The sequence below is a fragment of the Lissotriton vulgaris genome, chromosome 5, assembly GCF_964263255.1.
Source record: "Lissotriton vulgaris chromosome 5, aLisVul1.2, whole genome shotgun sequence".
Classification (NCBI taxonomy): Eukaryota; Metazoa; Chordata; class Amphibia; order Caudata; family Salamandridae; genus Lissotriton; species Lissotriton vulgaris.
Window position 1 is genome coordinate 1,840,656,968 of NC_141693.1, and position 17,505 is coordinate 1,840,674,472.

The window sequence follows — 17,505 nt, forward strand, 5'->3', positions numbered from 1 at the left end:
ACTGTTAGCTCCTCCCACTTGTTGACTGTGAATTTTCTGTATGACCATATATGTACCTAAAACCAGCATTTTGTACTTGTACCGCCTTCATTTGAGCCCCTGTGTGGGTATAAAAGGACCAAGCTCCTTCCATTCAGGGTGCTACTTCATACATTACCGAAGGGTGCCGGGTGTATGTAGTTCTGTAGTAGGGGATCTCTGTGTATAGTCATAATCTAGTGAATAGTCCCGCCCATGTGCGTGGACCCCGGCAATCAAAAATAATCTCTTAAGTTGTCAAAATAATACAGAAACTGCAAAGACACTTAAGAGAGAATTTAAAGACAAATAATGCAGCCTATATCCACAGGCTACACTGTCCAGTACTTCAACTAGAAATTCCACCAAAAAAACACCACACAAAACACAGCCTGCCAGTTTCTACCATAGAGAAACTTGCCTCCCCCATTCAAAGACTCTGGAATGATAGAGAGGAAGATAGGGACAGACAAGCCCCATAGGCTGCCATTATGTGGCTTAAATAGGATACTGTGCCTTTAAGAGAACTTTCCAGAACTTCTCCCAGTATCCCAGAATGCATAGCAGGTCCGTCTACTTTCAGTTCTTTTTTCCGGCTCCTGCTTACAGGACCCTGGCATTGAGCTCTCCCTTGTTTCAAGGGTTTATTGGATATTTTGGCACTTTTGAGTTCTAAAAGTGTTGCAGTTTACTTTCTTGGTGTTCTCTTTCTCCTTTTTGTGCTGTTTTAGGCGTTTTAGGGCTCTAAAATGCCTGGCCTTTTTGATAAGTGCCCAGCATGTGGGAGGAAGAAGGCCAAGAGTGATCCCCATGATGTCTGCATCGTGTGCCTCCCTGAAGATCATGTCCCAGATGATTGTGTCATCTGCCAGCAGTTTACTGCTCGGACTCTGAGGGACAGACTGAAGATCAGGCTTTCTGGCCTTGAGGAGAGGCGTCTGCAGGCTGCAGGTGGGTCTGGGCAGGCTGGGAAGGTTCCCTCTGCCTCTGCTGAGGCGTCTGGGGGGCTCCCCAGGGGCAGGAAGTCCAGCAAACGGTCCCGGTCTCCGTCGACGTCGATTGCAAGGTTATTTCTGATTTTCATGTCAACCAGACTATAACTTTGCCTACGTTTTTTCAGAACCCTTCATCCCCTGCGGAGAGGTCTCTCCATTCCTTGGATGTTAGGAGGGTGTTGAAATTTTATCTGGATAAAACCAAAGATATTCGTAGGTCTGACCAGTTGTTCATCAATTATGGATCGGTCAGGACGGGTCTTGCGACCTCTAAGCAGTCCATCTCTAGGTGGATTGTGTCCTGCATACAATTGTGTTACCAAAAGGCTAATAAGACCTTAGGAGGTAAGCCTAAGGCTCATTCCACCAGGGGCAAAGCTGCCACGACGGCTCTGCTCCGTAACGTGCCGATTGCTGAAATCTGCAAGGCAGCCACTTGGAAGTCGGTTCATACCTTTGCTAAGCATTACTGCCTGGATACTGACACCAGGGCAGACGCTCAGGTTGGGCAGGCTTCGCTGCGGAATTTGTTCGCACAGTAGTGGCGTTATGTGTTTATTCTCCACCGCCGCTTTGGTGTGGGGATGGGCTTGCCATTCTATTCACTAGATTATGACTATACACAGAGATCCCCTACTACAGAAGGAGTAGTTTCTGTCCTGTAACTCCAGTTCTGTAGTAGGGGTATCTCTGTTATAGTCATAAGCGCCCGCCCTCCTCCCCGGTGGAGATATTTCATCATGTAAAGAATGCGCCAGGTCTGGCGTGCTTCGCCTTCAAAAAGAACTGAAAGTAGAGGGACCTGCTATGCATTCTGGGATACTGGGAGAAGTTCTGGAAAGTTCTCTTAAAGGCACAGTATCCTATTTAAGCCACATAATGGCAGCCTATGGGGCTTGTCTGTCCCTACCTTCCTCTCTATCATTTCAGAGTCTTTGACTGGGGGAGGCAAGTTTCTCTATGGTAGAAACTGGCAGGCTGTGTTGTGTGTGGTGTTTTTTTGGTGGAATTTCTAGTTGAAGTACTGGACAGTGTAGCCTGTGGATATAGGCTGCATTATTTGTCTTTAAATTCTCTCGTAAGTGTCTTTGCAGTTTCTGCATTATTTTGACAACTTAAGAGATTATTTTTGATTGCCGGGGTCCACGCACATGTCCGGGACTATTCACTAGATTATGATTATAACAGAGAAACCCCTACTACAGAACTGGAGTTCCAGGACAGAAACTACTCCTTCCACCTCATGAGATTTAATAAACTCTGTATTTTCTATTCCAGCTTCTGTGCCAACTTCCTTCTATTGGTCTGAGGACTCTGTGCAGAGAAGGGAGAACCCCTAGCACTGGTAGGCCTTGCTGAGGCCCACTACTACAGAACCTTCTTTTTGGGCTAGGTTCGGCTAGTGTTTTTCTTTAGTCATCGGGGTTTCCTATAATCTTACATGATCTATTGCTACACTAGTCTTACTGGGAGAGGGTCGCAAGCTGTTCTGTGGCCCCATTTTTCTCCCATCAATGCTGCCTCACGGTGTCCAAGTTCAGATCAGCCTGCTTTTCCTGGATGGTGCCTGCAAGGTTGGAGCACCGTTAGTCACTATGTTTGGTATGGAGGTGGGCACATCCCTTGCCCTATGTTCGTCTGGAGATTTGGGATCCCCCTGTCCCGGCACCCCCATCTCCCTCGGATCACACCCTGCTAACTCTTAGCATACTGGTTTGCCCACTGTCCCTAGCTTATGCCTGGGGCCTCTACAGTCGTGAGTTGGCTAATAAACTGGTGCATCTCTTGTCGAATTTCAGAAGGGTGTGGCAAGGTGACCAGACTTTGGAAATCAAAAAATGTAACATTTCATAGAACATAGAAGAAGGTTGGCTAAGCTAATATTTGCCTTGTAACACCAAAAACACAAACCCAAGGACTTTTGACCAAAAAATTGCAAAGGTCTGCCAGGTGACGATGAAAAACTGGGATTGCCACTGCAAATCTGGAATGCCTAGTCACCCTGGAGGCTTGGACTCGACATCATACCGAGGTCTGGCTGCTTACTGGCTCCTTGTGTGTGCGCTGCGGAGCTTTGTAGGGTTTTACCATGCCAGGCAATCCTGGTTCCAGCCACAAAGGAGAGTTTCATTTTAGGGGCCTGCATTGGTGCAGAGGCTTCTAGCTTTTGGGGGCGCTGTTGGAACTACACGCCATGATGGAATCATTGGCCCTGGATATGGAGCCCAACAATGAGAACATTTTGACTTGGTCATTGGAACACGTCCTATTTGACTTTGGGCGCAGGATCTGGGTGGCTCTCTCTAAACAGTTCTTAGTCACGCCCCCTCATCAGACTATGCTAACCCTGGGGCATGGCCAGCCAATCCCACCCTGGGGGACCAGCAGCAGAGTGGAGCCCCGGAGGCCACCTGCCAATGATGCACTTGGTGCTGGCCTTCGGTTAACAAAGCTCTCAGCCGCTCTGGATTTCGGGACACAAGTAAAGAAAAGTTGAACTCCCACTGCTGTCTTTTAGTCTTTTTTTAATCTGGTAGTAGTTTGGGGGATGAGGGTGAGCAGATGTTGGCCATTAGTTACTGGGCTTTAAGATGTTGGGGTAATTCCTACTTGTGTTGGGGGTTTTTAATTTTTACTGTTTAGCTTGGTTCTGTGATTGTGTGAAGGTACTACCTCCCCACACTGTCACCCCTCCCTGCAGGTGTTGTGGCCCAGGCCCCTGTTGCATTGTATTTCCTATCTGTGGCTGCTGCTGCCACCTGCTCGCCCAATGGCTGAATCCCGGCTGTGGTTGTGTGGCGACTGGTGTGGACCTTTCTGCGAATGTACGTAGAATGCATTAAGATTACCCTGTCCTTGATGCTGAGGGAGCATATTTGAGGGGTTTTGTGGTGGCTGGACCTGGTTTATTGGTCTCTACTGTTTTTGTTGCTGGTAGTATGCCTTTAACAGGCATTTCTCTGCCAAGTTCCCCCGCCTATGACAGTAGTAGCACTCCCTAGGAGCTGGTTACAGCCACCCTCCTTTGCCTCTACTGCTGTGGTCTGTCCAAAACCCTTTGGGGTTTTGTGGTGAAGCCCCCATTGAGACTGGTGTCATCTGCACGGTTGCAACCATCTCTGCCGCCTCAAACAACAAGCACTTTGGGACATGAGCAGCACTGTGCCCCCGATGCAGGGAGGCCAATGCTAAATTCTTGCATATGTTCTGGGACTGCCCCAAGATAGAGAGTTTCTGGAGAGAGGTGACATGGGTGGTAGCGGAGATAACAGAGAAAGAGGTGCAAGAAACGCCAGGATACTGTCTCTTACTCTGGTTCCCTCACACCTCTAGGGTCAAGGTGAGAAGTAAGTTCCAAGATCTGACACTCCTGATAGCCAAAAGAGAAATTACTAGGTACAGCAAATCCCAGGGAGGACCCTGGGTGGAAGAAGGAATTAATGAGATGGGCGATATGAGTGAGCGGTAACTAGGCAGGGGATCCCTAGATGAAGCCTGAGCATGGGAAGCGTTGGTGTCGCTACTGAAACACCCATCCCACAACGTTGATAAGGAAGGAGAAGAAGGGACCATGAGAGAAGGAGAAGGAAATCAAATATGAGCATAATACATTACCCCAGCACAAACAGCATTACACAATTAACTAACAAATTCACGGAATGAACCTGAATAGGGCAAGATCTACTGAATATCATCCTGCTAAGGCATGCCTAGGGGTATGAAGGGGGGTGGGTAGAGAGTTGGATAGTTGCTTGCTTCTTTTTGTAGCAACTAGAAGATTTGTTTTAGATGGAAAGGATTAACAAGGCTCATAGTCATATATGGAAAATAAGTGGGTCATCTAAGCTGGATATACTAGCTGATGTAACAATACAATACTGCACTGATATACTTATAAAATGCTTTATGTTACCATGACTGACAAAGCTATAGATACCCCTGTAAGCTCTGTAAATTGGAAGGACCTGTAAAGTTTTACTGAATAAACTGTGAAGATATGAAAGAAATGCTTAATAAAATTTGAGAAAAAAATCTCTTCCCCCTCAATGGCAGTCTTTTTCAATTTGTGTTGTACCAGTTTTGCAGTGTTTTTTTGGGTCTGCTCCTCTTTTTCTATATCCTTTTCCTGCTTCTTTTTGTGATAATGGAGGATGTAAGCCTGCATCTCCCGCCAGGGTTTGTTATCTAAACCACTAAGCTGTAGTCCCTTTTTAAAAATGTTGTAGAAGAATGTGACTTGTGGACTCGTATCGGTCCGTGGCTGTCCTGTCTCTTGTCCTCATTGTTCCTTCATTATATTCAGGAACTCGTTTATGCGTTCCTCTGGCATCATAGGTTCTGCCATTAGCCCCCGTACATCTGGGCAGTCAGGAAATATTTCCCTTAGAGCGGTCAATATCCGGTGCTGGTACAAGTTAAGTGCGCCCCCGTCATGCTGAGTCTCTGTTAGCGTTATTGCTGGAATACAGGCTTGGGCAAACACTGTGTTTTTCTGTTCCCCGATTAGGCTACTCAACAAATTTAATGTCACCTATTGCAAAGTTAATACCTGCGGTGTTCTTCTTGAAACATATAATCCATATTCCTGCCCCATCCAGCAACAATGGCAACTTCGTTCTTAGTCCCTCTTTGTCCACCTGGAGCCATAGTACGTAAATGACTCCCGCCATACCCTTCTGTAGTAGTGGGCACATTCTCGACCTGGATGGCCCTGCAGATTTATCCGTAGCAACGTGTTCCCACCTTGTGAAGCATTGCTGCATGCAGAGGAAGTTCTAGTGGGATTCATTCCTTCATGTCTGATGCAGTCCTCTGCTACTGCCAGGTCTTCTGGCTCAGATGATCCTTCCCTAGGCCAAGATCTGACTTACTAGTCCCTCTCTTCAGTCCAGTTGCCTATAAGGTCCCAAAATGGGTACACAACATTTTTGCCTTCCTCTTTTGCTATTATTTCCCAGAGAGTAGGTCTATCTTTGTTGTGCACCCGCATGGAGCAGCCCATATTCTCATCTTTGCTCTCCTTTTTTAAAAATTTTTACATTTTCAAACCGCCCTTTATTGACATTGTTAAATTTGACACAGCAGGGTGCCTACATCCCATCGGCCCGGCACAGCAGTACTTGACATTCTATGCAAAGGATTGGAGGGCGAACACTGCAAGCCGCCTATAACCCCCAAGGGGCCGGCCTCGTCAGGTGGGCAAGCATAGCAGGCGCGATCAACTCAGGTCTCCAAACAAAGTCCCCCAACCAACAAAATCAGTAAGTCACAGTAAGAATTGCCTCTGTCACCTAGTATTTCAAACTATTGTCCAGTTAGGTCCCACACAACGTTCCCAACCGAAGTTCCCCGACCCACACAATCTGATTCATTTCTCACTATATTAGAAAGAGGTCAATGCAGCCATATATCCGGGAAGCCCTCCACCTCTGCAATCCCCTCCCCGTCTAGTCTCTCGTCCCCCACTGGATCAGGGCCTGGATCCATGTCCCCAGAGTCGGTATGTGCCAAAAGATATTTTTGAAGAGGGGGCCATATATCTTTAGGGAGGGAGGAGGGTGGCATAAGTTCAGCGTAGGTGTGCAGTTGTTCCTGGCAATATATAAGGAGTGAGAGGGAGACTACTGCTAGGTTCTGCTCTCTGAACTGTAAAGTGTATCACTTAAATCCATGTGATGGATCGTGTGAACCTAGCCAAGGGAAAGGATTAATCAGGGCTGGCCAAATTTAGGCTGTGCCGTCTTGGAAAAGAAAACTCTTTCTTGAGTCCCCTCACTCACCAGAGGTTGCTTCATCATTGGGGCCATCCCAAGTATCTACTGCTTGGGGCGTGCTACGACTTGCGAGGGATACGTAGGAGCACTTTATGTGAAGATATGTGTAGTGCAGTGTGTGGTGGAGTGATGATAAGTGATAATTAAAAATACCTAGCTAGTAAGCCAACATTTTATTCCTGCCTCTAGTTGGTATGGTAAAAATGGGGTGGATAAAGGAAAAAATAACTGTTATGTGGTCACACTCCCTAATATCCTGTCGACATGTTTCAAGGTGTCCCCTACACCTTTTCTTCAGCACAACATGAGGACCAGACTCATGTTGAATGCCGGATCCAACTTCCGGAAACCACAAAGGAGGCAGTCCGATCCCCGATCAGATGTAGGATACCTGAACACTCCCCGGACCTTTAACTATTTCAGTAAGTCAGGTTTCCCCACCTGCACGTTAAGATGTTAAATCTAGTTTATCATCGCGGTTACAGCTGTCATTAATGTTGACCTTTTTTGGCTTCACTTACAGCTTTTTCCGAACTCGTTTGAACTCAAAGATCATGTAAGCTATTCTACACATCCTGCGTTAAACTTTTGACCTTCACACAGTCCCCTACCCCATGTGTGCACTCATTTTAGGAAATCAGTCACCACAACACTTCGGCAAGCACATTTTTTTCCCCCACCGGCCCCATTTAAACTACAGCAACACCGTATACTATGCATGAGAACACCTTGACAACACCTGTTACTTTGGTTTGAATATCACTGGATTTTCTAATGTTGGATATAAATGAGTTGCATGTATTTCGTTATGATGATGGGCTATTTAGCAAACTATTGCTGCTTTGATTTCTAGGGCTCCTTGAGAAAGGGCGATTCCCGCCCGAAATGCATCGGAGCAACATTTTGAGAATGATGATATTGATGAAACAAAGGGATCAAGCAATGAATTGAATGTACAACGTTAACATTTAATGAACAATAAACAAACATACTTTGAAACATAATGGAGTCTGTCTGTATGACGAACCTAAGTGGAGTGCCCAAAGCAGGGAGGTGCACATAATTTATGAACACACTCGTTTGACGATTTATAAATCAGCGTAAACGGACGGTTACCCTACCTGTAGGAGCACCCGTACATAATTTACTTTCAAACAACATCCAAAAGCAAAAACTTCAACAAATACCAGCTGTGCACCGCACCTATTGATTTATTGCATAAGTAACTTTAAAAGCTTCCCACACCGTTGAGTATTGCTCCACCGAATTCTCATTGCGAGGGAAAAAGTCAGTGATCTGCTCGAGTTCCTGCTTAAATAATGGGTCTAATAAGGGTAGCGGATTGAAACGCCAGAATTGAAAAGGAAAGTCCACGTGCGGGAGGGGGTTATAGCCACCAGCACTGGGGAGTGGTCAGAATAAGTTAGGGGAGGTGGGAGGGGTGTGTCCCCCATGGGATTAGGCCTTTAGTAATAAACCATGTTCAATTCTGGACCAAGAGGCCCGGGATGTGGTGTAACAAGTGCCCTCCCGCCTCGTTGGGTGTATGTGTCGCCATGCATCAAGCAGTTCATGATCCTCAATTATCTTGAGGGTGGATTGTGAGTGGAAGTAGTGGTGTAGTTGCGCATGTGAACGGTCCAGTGTAGGATTAACTGTGACATTAAAATCCCCCTCCCATAGTAAATGTGTAGAGCCAATCTCTAGCACCTTTCCCCAGAGTACGCAGAAAAACTCTGGGTCATCCGTGTTCGGCCCATTGCACGAAACTAACGTGAAGGATTGATTGGCGATCCTACCCCAGAGAATAGAGTACCGGCCCTGCTTGTCTGTAACACATCCTATTGGGGTGTATGGAAGGGACTTCTTCACTAGGATGCGTGTGCCGCGAGCATATGATGAGTAGGAAGATAAACATTTATAACTGACCCAGCGAGCGGCAAATGTGGAAGGGACAGTGAGATTGAAGTGCGTTTCCTGCAGCATCGTGCAGTGTATGTAATGACGATCTAAGTAAGATAATATGTGCCTGCACTTGCGGGGTACCCCCAGTCCTCTTACATTCCAAGTGAGAAAGCCGTATGTGGGGGTCTCGAATGTTCAGTCATAGCGAATATTGAGAGTACACATTCTTAAAAAGTGGTCTGACACAAATTGGTAGAGATATCTAGGCGTTAAGTTGCTAATAAACCCTATGGCCTGTGACTTGTCGCAAGGTCTGCTGCTGCTCGCAGACATAAACAAAACATTCCCTCCCCCCTCCCACATCAGCATCCCAAACCTGCCCTGGTCCACTTCCCTCTCCCCCCGTCCCTCAACACAATGTTCCCAACAGGGGATCACGATGTAGTCCATGCCATAACTAGTAGTAAAACATTAACAACCATAATAATATGGGTTCACCTGAGAGGTAGAGTCCAAAGGGCGACCAGGGGTCTTCCTCGCCAGCGCGAGGGTGTTCGGGTGGGCATATGTAGGGTCATCTCAGTTTCGCTTTCCAGTGCATCTACACTGTTGTAGGAGACCGCCAGCTCATCAGTTCAGGGAAAGAGTGTACTTGTCCATATCACTGCAGACAGTCAGGATGCGAGGGGGCACCAGACCATTCCAATTTGCATCAGGCCCCCACCTCCTCCCCGTGAGCGTCCAGTTTCTCGCACCCTGAGGTCTTCAGCAGTTCCATATCAAGGGGTGGCTGACAGACCCCTCTCCGGCCCCCGCCGCAATGTCCAGTTATCCCCTATCTACAATAACATCCGGTCCATTATCGTGTGGCATGGTCTCAATGTCCAGATCAAAGCTAGGGGGCTTCAGATGATTCCACGTCTGAGATACCACCTTCAGCGTCAGGGCGATGGGGCGGGGAGCCGCCGGCCTTGGCAAGGCTTCAAGGAAGTCCTGTTGTTTACTTTGATACGTCATCTTGAGTCTGGCGGGGAAGAGCATCGCATAGGGAATATTAAGCTGTTGTAGTTTCTTCTTCACGTGTAGAAATTTATGCCTCTGCTCTTGAACGCCCATGGTGAAGTCGGGTTATATAGAAATGTCCGTTCCCTCGTGGCGGAGCTGTCCCTGCTCTCTGGATAGGCGGAGGGCGGTATCCTAGTAATTTAGCAGCCGGGCGATGATCGAGCGAGGTGTTGCTCCAGGTACCAGGCGAGCCGCCAGCGAGCGATGAGCCCTCTCGACCACCAACACCGGTGAAAAGGCCTCCCTCCCAAAGACTGCAATGAGTAGGCGCTCCACGTACTCCTCCATTCTTCCGGTGGCGGTTGATTCCGGTATTCCCAAGATGCAGAGGTTGTTTCTTCGAGAACGGGACTCCAAGTCCTCGTTCTTGGCCGCTATCACTCTCAAAATCCTCTCCATTTCCAGCATTCAGGACGTTGTCGTAGTAGAGGTGTCCTCCAGATCCGATATCCGACGCCCCATCTCCGCCAGCTGCTCCTCATGTTTAGCCATTCTGTGTGATACCCCAGCCAGTCGCGCAGGCATGGAGTTCATCTTGGATTCTATGGAGGTCAGCTGGATTACATAGCCAGTAGTAAGTCCTTCAGATCCGCAGTTGAGGGTGCTGAGCCTCCACCTGTTCCTCCTCAGGATCCGTCTGGGATTGGGAACCCTTCCGTGCCTCAAAGTTTAGCTTGGGTTGGCGCCCCTCCAGCTTCCCCGTGTTTGTCAGAGGCGCAATGCAGCGAACCAGGAAGGGGCATCTAATCAGCTGCGTAGATCTTGGGCTTGGTATAAAAGCAGAAAGGGGGTGGCCCACCACTCCGCACCTCTCACTTTAAGGGGTTAACGTACCTAGGCTATTGGGCCCCCCCTGATGTAGAGTCAAGGATAGGGCCAAGCTTCGTCCTTACAATGCGTCTTGGGGGGGAAAGGAGAGTCTGCATGGATATGGCAGGGCAATCCTAGCCAGTCCAGAAGGACTCAGCAATGCTCTTCCCTACTCCCTCCATGAGTTCACCAGGCGCATCAATTCAAGGGCGGATCATCAACTGCACCGCGGAAGGGCGTCCAATCCGCCATGTGGTGTCTGGGGTTGACAAAGGAGAGGGGGTCCCTTCAGGGGTTCAGCACACAGTCAGTATTGGGGCCCACCCTGGTGCACAGTCAAGGGGAGGGCCTCTCATGCAATGGTCCTGGGGGGGCGAGGAGATCTATTCTGTTGCTCGAGATCACTACTAGCCAGCCAGGCCTACAATGCTCTCCTGTGCTCTCAGCATAAGCTTTCTAGGTGCAGCAGTAGGCGGGCAGACCAGTAGCTGCACCGCGCTCTCCCCGTCTGCACCAGGGTCAGTTGGTATGTCAGAGGCGTCCCTCCAGTGATGGATGGAGTACTGTATCTGTAAGCCCACACGTCAGAGGCGCTCTGTGCTGCAAGAGTTAGCCAGGCGTGTAGGCCTTATCTCAATCGTCTCTCCTTCCACCATACCATAAAGAAGAGCCAATCTCAATGCAGTTCCAGGGGGGGCACATCCGGAGCTGCAGCACAGGCCGACTCCATTCTTAAGGCCTCCGGGTGCATTTATAGGCCTCCCAAGGAGCCAGGGGGCCCGTCGCACTGCACTCTCCACCGCAGATAAATCACCCCTCCCCCAGCGAAGCGGCCAGCGCAGCTTCTCGTGGCCCTCCACAACCCCGCCGCATCCAACGGTGTCTTTCCTCTGCACGCCCCGGGGGAAGTCTTCTCAGAGCAGCCGGCAGGGTCTCTGAGCGCACTCCAGTCTTGATGGGCCCGTGGCCGCAAGCAAAACCTCCTCATGCATAGTCTGAGCAGTGCCAATCGCCCCACATCGCTCCCGCCTCACAACGAGTGCAGCCGGCCCTAGGCGCGCCAGTCACACGCCGCACATTGTTCCGGCTGCGCACCCGGGTCCCCGGCTCAAGCCCGCGGCAGTCGCCTACCTCTTGGGCAGACAGCAGTATCGCGGCTCTCCGTCCTCCTGACCGCAGCTCCGACATCAATCGGGAGCAGCTCTGGCCACCTCCCCTCCCGCAGTCAGCAGAGGCTCTCCGCTCAGACGGGTCCCTCAAATCACACAGCCAAGGCAAGCCGCTCACGTCAGTCCTCCCAGCGCCAGCCAGCATCACAGTTTATTTCTCATCGCCGCCATGTTACTCAAATGTAATCTTGTCTATTCTACCACCAAGAGAACTGCCACAGTGGCCGGAGGCTGGGCTAGCAAATGGAATGCATTAGATAAATCAGAATTTTTACGACACTCACTAACACCATTCCATCCCCCCATCCTGATATTAATATACATGAAACCAACTTATCTGGCTGGCTGCTAGCAGCTAGTGATGCACACGCTCCTTACCAGAAAGTTAAACTGGCGCGGCGTGCAGACGCCCAGAAATGGTTCCCGCCTGAGCTGAAAGCAAAGAAACTGGCCCTGCGTCAAATGGAGCGACAATGGCGAAGTAGCTACACCCCGACCTAAAGATCAGATTCACTACTGCCCGGAAGGAATATATGAAGGTCATCCTTTCCACTAAAGCGGCTTATTTTTCTTCACGTATCCTTAACTCGACTAATAGATCGAAGGACATTTTTTTTCCATATTGAATAAATTAACTAATTTAGACAGTGTCCGCCCTAGGCTGACCCCCACCCAGACCCTCTGTGAATCACTCAATGATTATTTCATTGAGAAAATTTTGGATATTAAAGCAAGTATCTCACAATCCCCCACTTCCATCATCCCGGTTACTGCTACTATCAAAAACAATGACACACTCAGCAGCTTTCCCCCTATTAGCTCAGAGCAATTCCAAGAGCTTCTAGTGAGAGTTAAATCTGGTGCCCCTTCAGACAGCTGCCCCCCATATTCTAAAAGACTGCATTTCTGCCTTCCCTGAAATTGCCTGCACCCTTCTGAACGACTCTTTAAGGTCGGGACAAGTGCCTCTAGCATTCAAGGAAGCTATGGTCGTACCGCTTCTGAAGAATCCCGGGGCTGACCCAACATGCAAGGCAAACTACCGCCCTATCTCTCTGCTCCCTTTTCTAGTAAAGGTGATAGAGGCCAACGTAGCCAGATGCTTGTCCAATTTTTTGGAGGAATCAAATTACCTCGAGCCCCAGCAGGCAGGGTTTCGGCCCGTGCATTCGACGGAGGCGGTGGTACTTACGGTTCTGGATACACTCCGCGACTGTGCGGACAACCGCTCCCCTCAGGCCCTGGTGCTTCTGGATCTCTCGGCCGCGTTTGACACGGTCGATCATACCATCCTGATCGACTGTGTCACCCAGGCCGGTATCCAGGGCACAGCGGTCAGCTGGGTAAAATCCTTCCTGGAGAACAGGTCTCAGGCAGTTCGCCTTGGAGATCTGGTTGCCCCCAAACAGACTATAACAAGCGGTGTACCTCAGGGCTCCTCCCTGTCCCCCCACTTGTTCAATCTCTACATCTCTCCCCTAATTCAGTCTCTTAGAGATGGACAAGTGACGGTTTTCAATTATGCAGATGATTTGCAACTGCTGTTTACGATAGACAACTCTGAAATCTCTATCACCAGCTTTCAGGCTACCATGAGATACATCCAAGCTTGTATGGGCCAAAATCATCTGAAATTGAACCCGGGTAAGACTGAGCTGGTACTCACAGGGGACAGTGTCAAACACTGAGGCCCGCACTACTGGCCGCCAGACATGGGGCCAGCTCTGATTCCCTGTACATCCGCAAAGACACTTGGAGTCACTTTAAATAGTGATCTCTCACTGAAAACACAAGTGGGCCAGGTGGTCTCCAAGTGCTTTTTCCAACTCAGGAAAATTAGGAAGGTTCGGTGCTTCCTTACATCAGAGGCCATTACCCAGGTGGTGATAGCTACCGTGCTGTCCCACCTGGATTATGCTAATTCTATTTACCTTGGCTTACCTCTCTACCTGTTAAAGTGACTTCAGCCAGACTGATTTTGAGTCAACCTAGATGGCAATCTGCCTCCCCGTTGCTCATGAAACTTCACTGGCTCCCCATGGCCCAACGGTGCACCTTTAAGACAGGCTGCATGATTTTCAAATCCCTACACTGCAAAAGCCCCAAATTCATTGATAAATTGATAATGAGGCACACCCCCTCCCACAATTTGCGGTCAGCCCATCTTGCCCTTCTACATACTCCCTCTTTCAGGCGGAAGCGCACTGGTGGCTGTCGATTTGGGACACTGGCCCCTTGCCTGTGGAATTCCTTTCCCCTCGAGATCCGAACCTGCCCGGACCTCATGAAATTTAGAAGAGCACTGAAGACCTGGCTCTATAAACAAGCATACCATTAACTCAAGTAGGCAATCAAATTCTTCTGGATGCCGCTCCCTGTCTTTTCTACAGCGCCATGAAACCAATCGGTGTTAGTGCGCTCAATAAATTTCTTTTAACATAACATAACATAAATTAACATAACATGTTGTTCACCTCGGGCGACGGAGGCCAGCTGCAATTTTCAGAGCACCGCAGGCAGGCAGGACAGATTTTCACGGCAACTTGTAATGTTGCGTCGTTCTGATGCCTGGATTCATACTTCTGTGCTGTTAAAAGTGAAAATTGACCAGGATAAGGGACGTATAGTCTCCCGAACCGCAAGAGCCTCACGCGAGTGCGGACATCTTGCTTGGCGCCCTCTAGCGCCCCCCATCTTTGCTCTCCTTGTATGCACATAAAGGTGCCATCTTGTTTTCCTGTGTCGCGGTTATGTGAGCACCAGATTGCCTTGATCCCTGATTTCTTAGTCAGCCCTTCTTCTTTGACGAGCAGATGGTGTGGCTCTGAGCCCTGCCCTCTATACCTATCTCTGCTTCACTCTTGAGGGGAGTGCAACGTTCAGCGCTCTTGGTCCACTTCCCTGTTGCATGCCCTTTCTGTCTCGAGCAGGTGCTCGAGTCTCTCTTCCTCACGCTGCCTGACCTGTCTCTTTTGCTCTGAACTACGAGTTGCTTTAATTGACCTGGCTTCGCTTTCGAGTTCACCCTCGTTTCCTACACAGCTTACTGGGCAAATTCTGTAGCCCCATCCTCATCATTGTTTCCTGGGGGACTGGGGTTCCCTACCCCGTCTGAGCTTGCTGAATCACTGCCGGAAACCGCCACAAACTTCCCTGACATCTGGTTGAGCTTGCCTAACCCAGTAGGAATGGTATCCTAGCTGTTCTTGAGGTGTCGTGTGTCGTGAGTGGTGGATGAGAAGTCGACCTTTTGAGGACCCTCCCTAGGAACTTGGGATGGGCTGAAGATTTTATGGCCCGATTCCTTTTACTACTCTTGGACTTAGATCTGACTGACATTCTTTTGGTGGGAGAGGCTCGCTGGCTTCTATTACTGGTGAGTATGAGTTTCTTAATGCAGGGGAGTGGGTGTGAACACGTCCATCCCTGCATATGATAGGGGAGGTGTTGACAATTCATTTGCTAACAACATTGTAGGTCTATCTCTCTTGTCCTCTTTGAAGATGTCTCATAATTCTAATAATACTTCTCTTGTCTTTCTTTTGACTTGGGTATTTGATTTTTATGTGTGTTTTAGTGCGCTCAATTAGGTTTGTGTCAATGTTCCCTCCTTAGGTCCTGGAAATATATATGTCTTTGTGTGCACGTGCCACTCCTGGCAAAACTTATTTAGTCTTTTAATCTGCTTGGGGAACCTAGTTTCCATATGTTATAGTGGGGATTCCATGGCAATTTAATAATTTGGCTAATACAATTCAAGTGACTTTTTTCTTAGTTCAGTATGTCGAATCTTAGGGGCAGTTTGCACGTGGTGCACTCCTACAATTTTACATACTGGGAGCTCAGCGCTATTCACAAATGCATTAAACATTTCACGTGAACATTAAAAAAAACACAAGATAACAATGCTTATGAAGTACTGCAACATAGAGCGGAAATGCAATATTAGAACAGTATCTGCACAATATACATTTTTCACATAATACAGTTTGCTATAATTAACAGCACCATAACATCACATACACACTACACCAACTCAACAATGGTTGACAGAAAAAAAAATTGCTTTGTTAAATCATTTCTTAGCCCACTCCTAGCACATGCTATTCTGCAAAAAGGCGAATCTCTGCGCGGTACATGGTACTAAGTGAGCCTGATAGTCTGCCAATATCTGCTCCGAGACAAAATTGGCAGTAATAGATGCAGAAAAACTGGGGAATCACAGGCCTCTCCTGGCCACTCAAAAGTTACAGCTAGTTTTCAGGTCCAAATTGGGCCGTCCGAAGCACGCAAGGGTTAATAAGGACATTAGTTCATTTTTGTCAACACACATCAATAGCCACATTAACAAGGCCATTGCTTCACAAAGCTCTTGCAGGTGTAAATTTAGCTTACACGTGCAGATAGCCTGTTTATGAGTATAAAGCCTCTTTCCTTTTTCAACTACACAAGTTGGTGTTACACTTAAAAAAAGATGTATTCAGATAGAATTTCACATTAGTAAATCTGGTCCCAAGGGTATTGAGTGAGCGTTCCAGGGCAGGAATGCCCTTAAAGTTTGTGCACATCCAGAAACATACTTTTGGATATTCACAAATGTTTTCATGACTCATTCCCTTCCTGAAATGGTCAACGGTGCATTGCGAAGTACAGCAGTAAATCTTTTTTCCAGGATGGGAAGGGGATGGTAACCCTCCTAAAACTGGCTGAAAGCTAACTGGAAGGACTTAAATATTGCTATCAAAATAGTGCAATTGCATACAGATGAGACTCAATTATGTTTCTAGATTTACCCTTGAAAACATATGTTAATTCAAAAACTTTTAATATCTGCACTGGGCAGACCTTCTGGTGTAGTTATCAGTACTTTTGTGAATCGAGCGCTCAGTGTTTATGAGACCTATTACTGAGAAGAATCGAAATTTGCCTAGCTAGTGTGACGGTAAGTTTCAATTCTATTAAGGACACGGAGGCGAGGATTATGCTTTTCTTTCTCCGCCATTTATTAAAACACAAGACGCACAGCAGCCCAGAAAAGCTCTTATTGGAACATCATCATCGGTTTCAATAAAAAGGAAGAAACAACAAATAAATCAACATAGTGCCAATGTCCCAGACTTTAACTCCAAGTCCCAGCACTCCACCTTGTAAGGATCCGAGGGTAGTCCTTTCATAGTGTCCATTATCCTTATATAAACAATCCCCTCTCTCCGTTCTTCCTCTTTCTTCGCGAATTACGCAACATCTTTACTGGTCCTGTTTGGCACCATCATTACCTAGTGACAAAACACAACTGCGTGAGAGTTGTACAACCAGATGCATGTCAGCAATACAACACGGACATCAACAGGCATGAAATAAACAGCATCAACTGGAAACCTACGTACTTACTGGCATACGGGTGGGACGTCACACGCGGACGATCTGGGTGGGATAATCCTCGCCTCCGTGTCCTTAATAGAATTGAAACTTACCGTCACACTAGCTAGGCAAATTTCGATTCTATGGCAGGACCGGAGGCTCCGATTATGCTAGTTTAAAGCTTACTCACCCCAACCTGGCAATGTCCACTACCGGTTTGAAGTAAAACTTCTTAAAAGTGGACTCTGAAGACCAATCCGCTGCACGCATCAAGTCCTCCAAAGGTGCACCTACTGAAAACGGCTTGGAGGCCATGGCCCCTCTGGCAGAATGTGCCCCAAAACGTTTAGTATCGATGCCTGCTTCTTGCATGACCCAGCGCACCCACCTGGCAATTGTGGGGGAAGA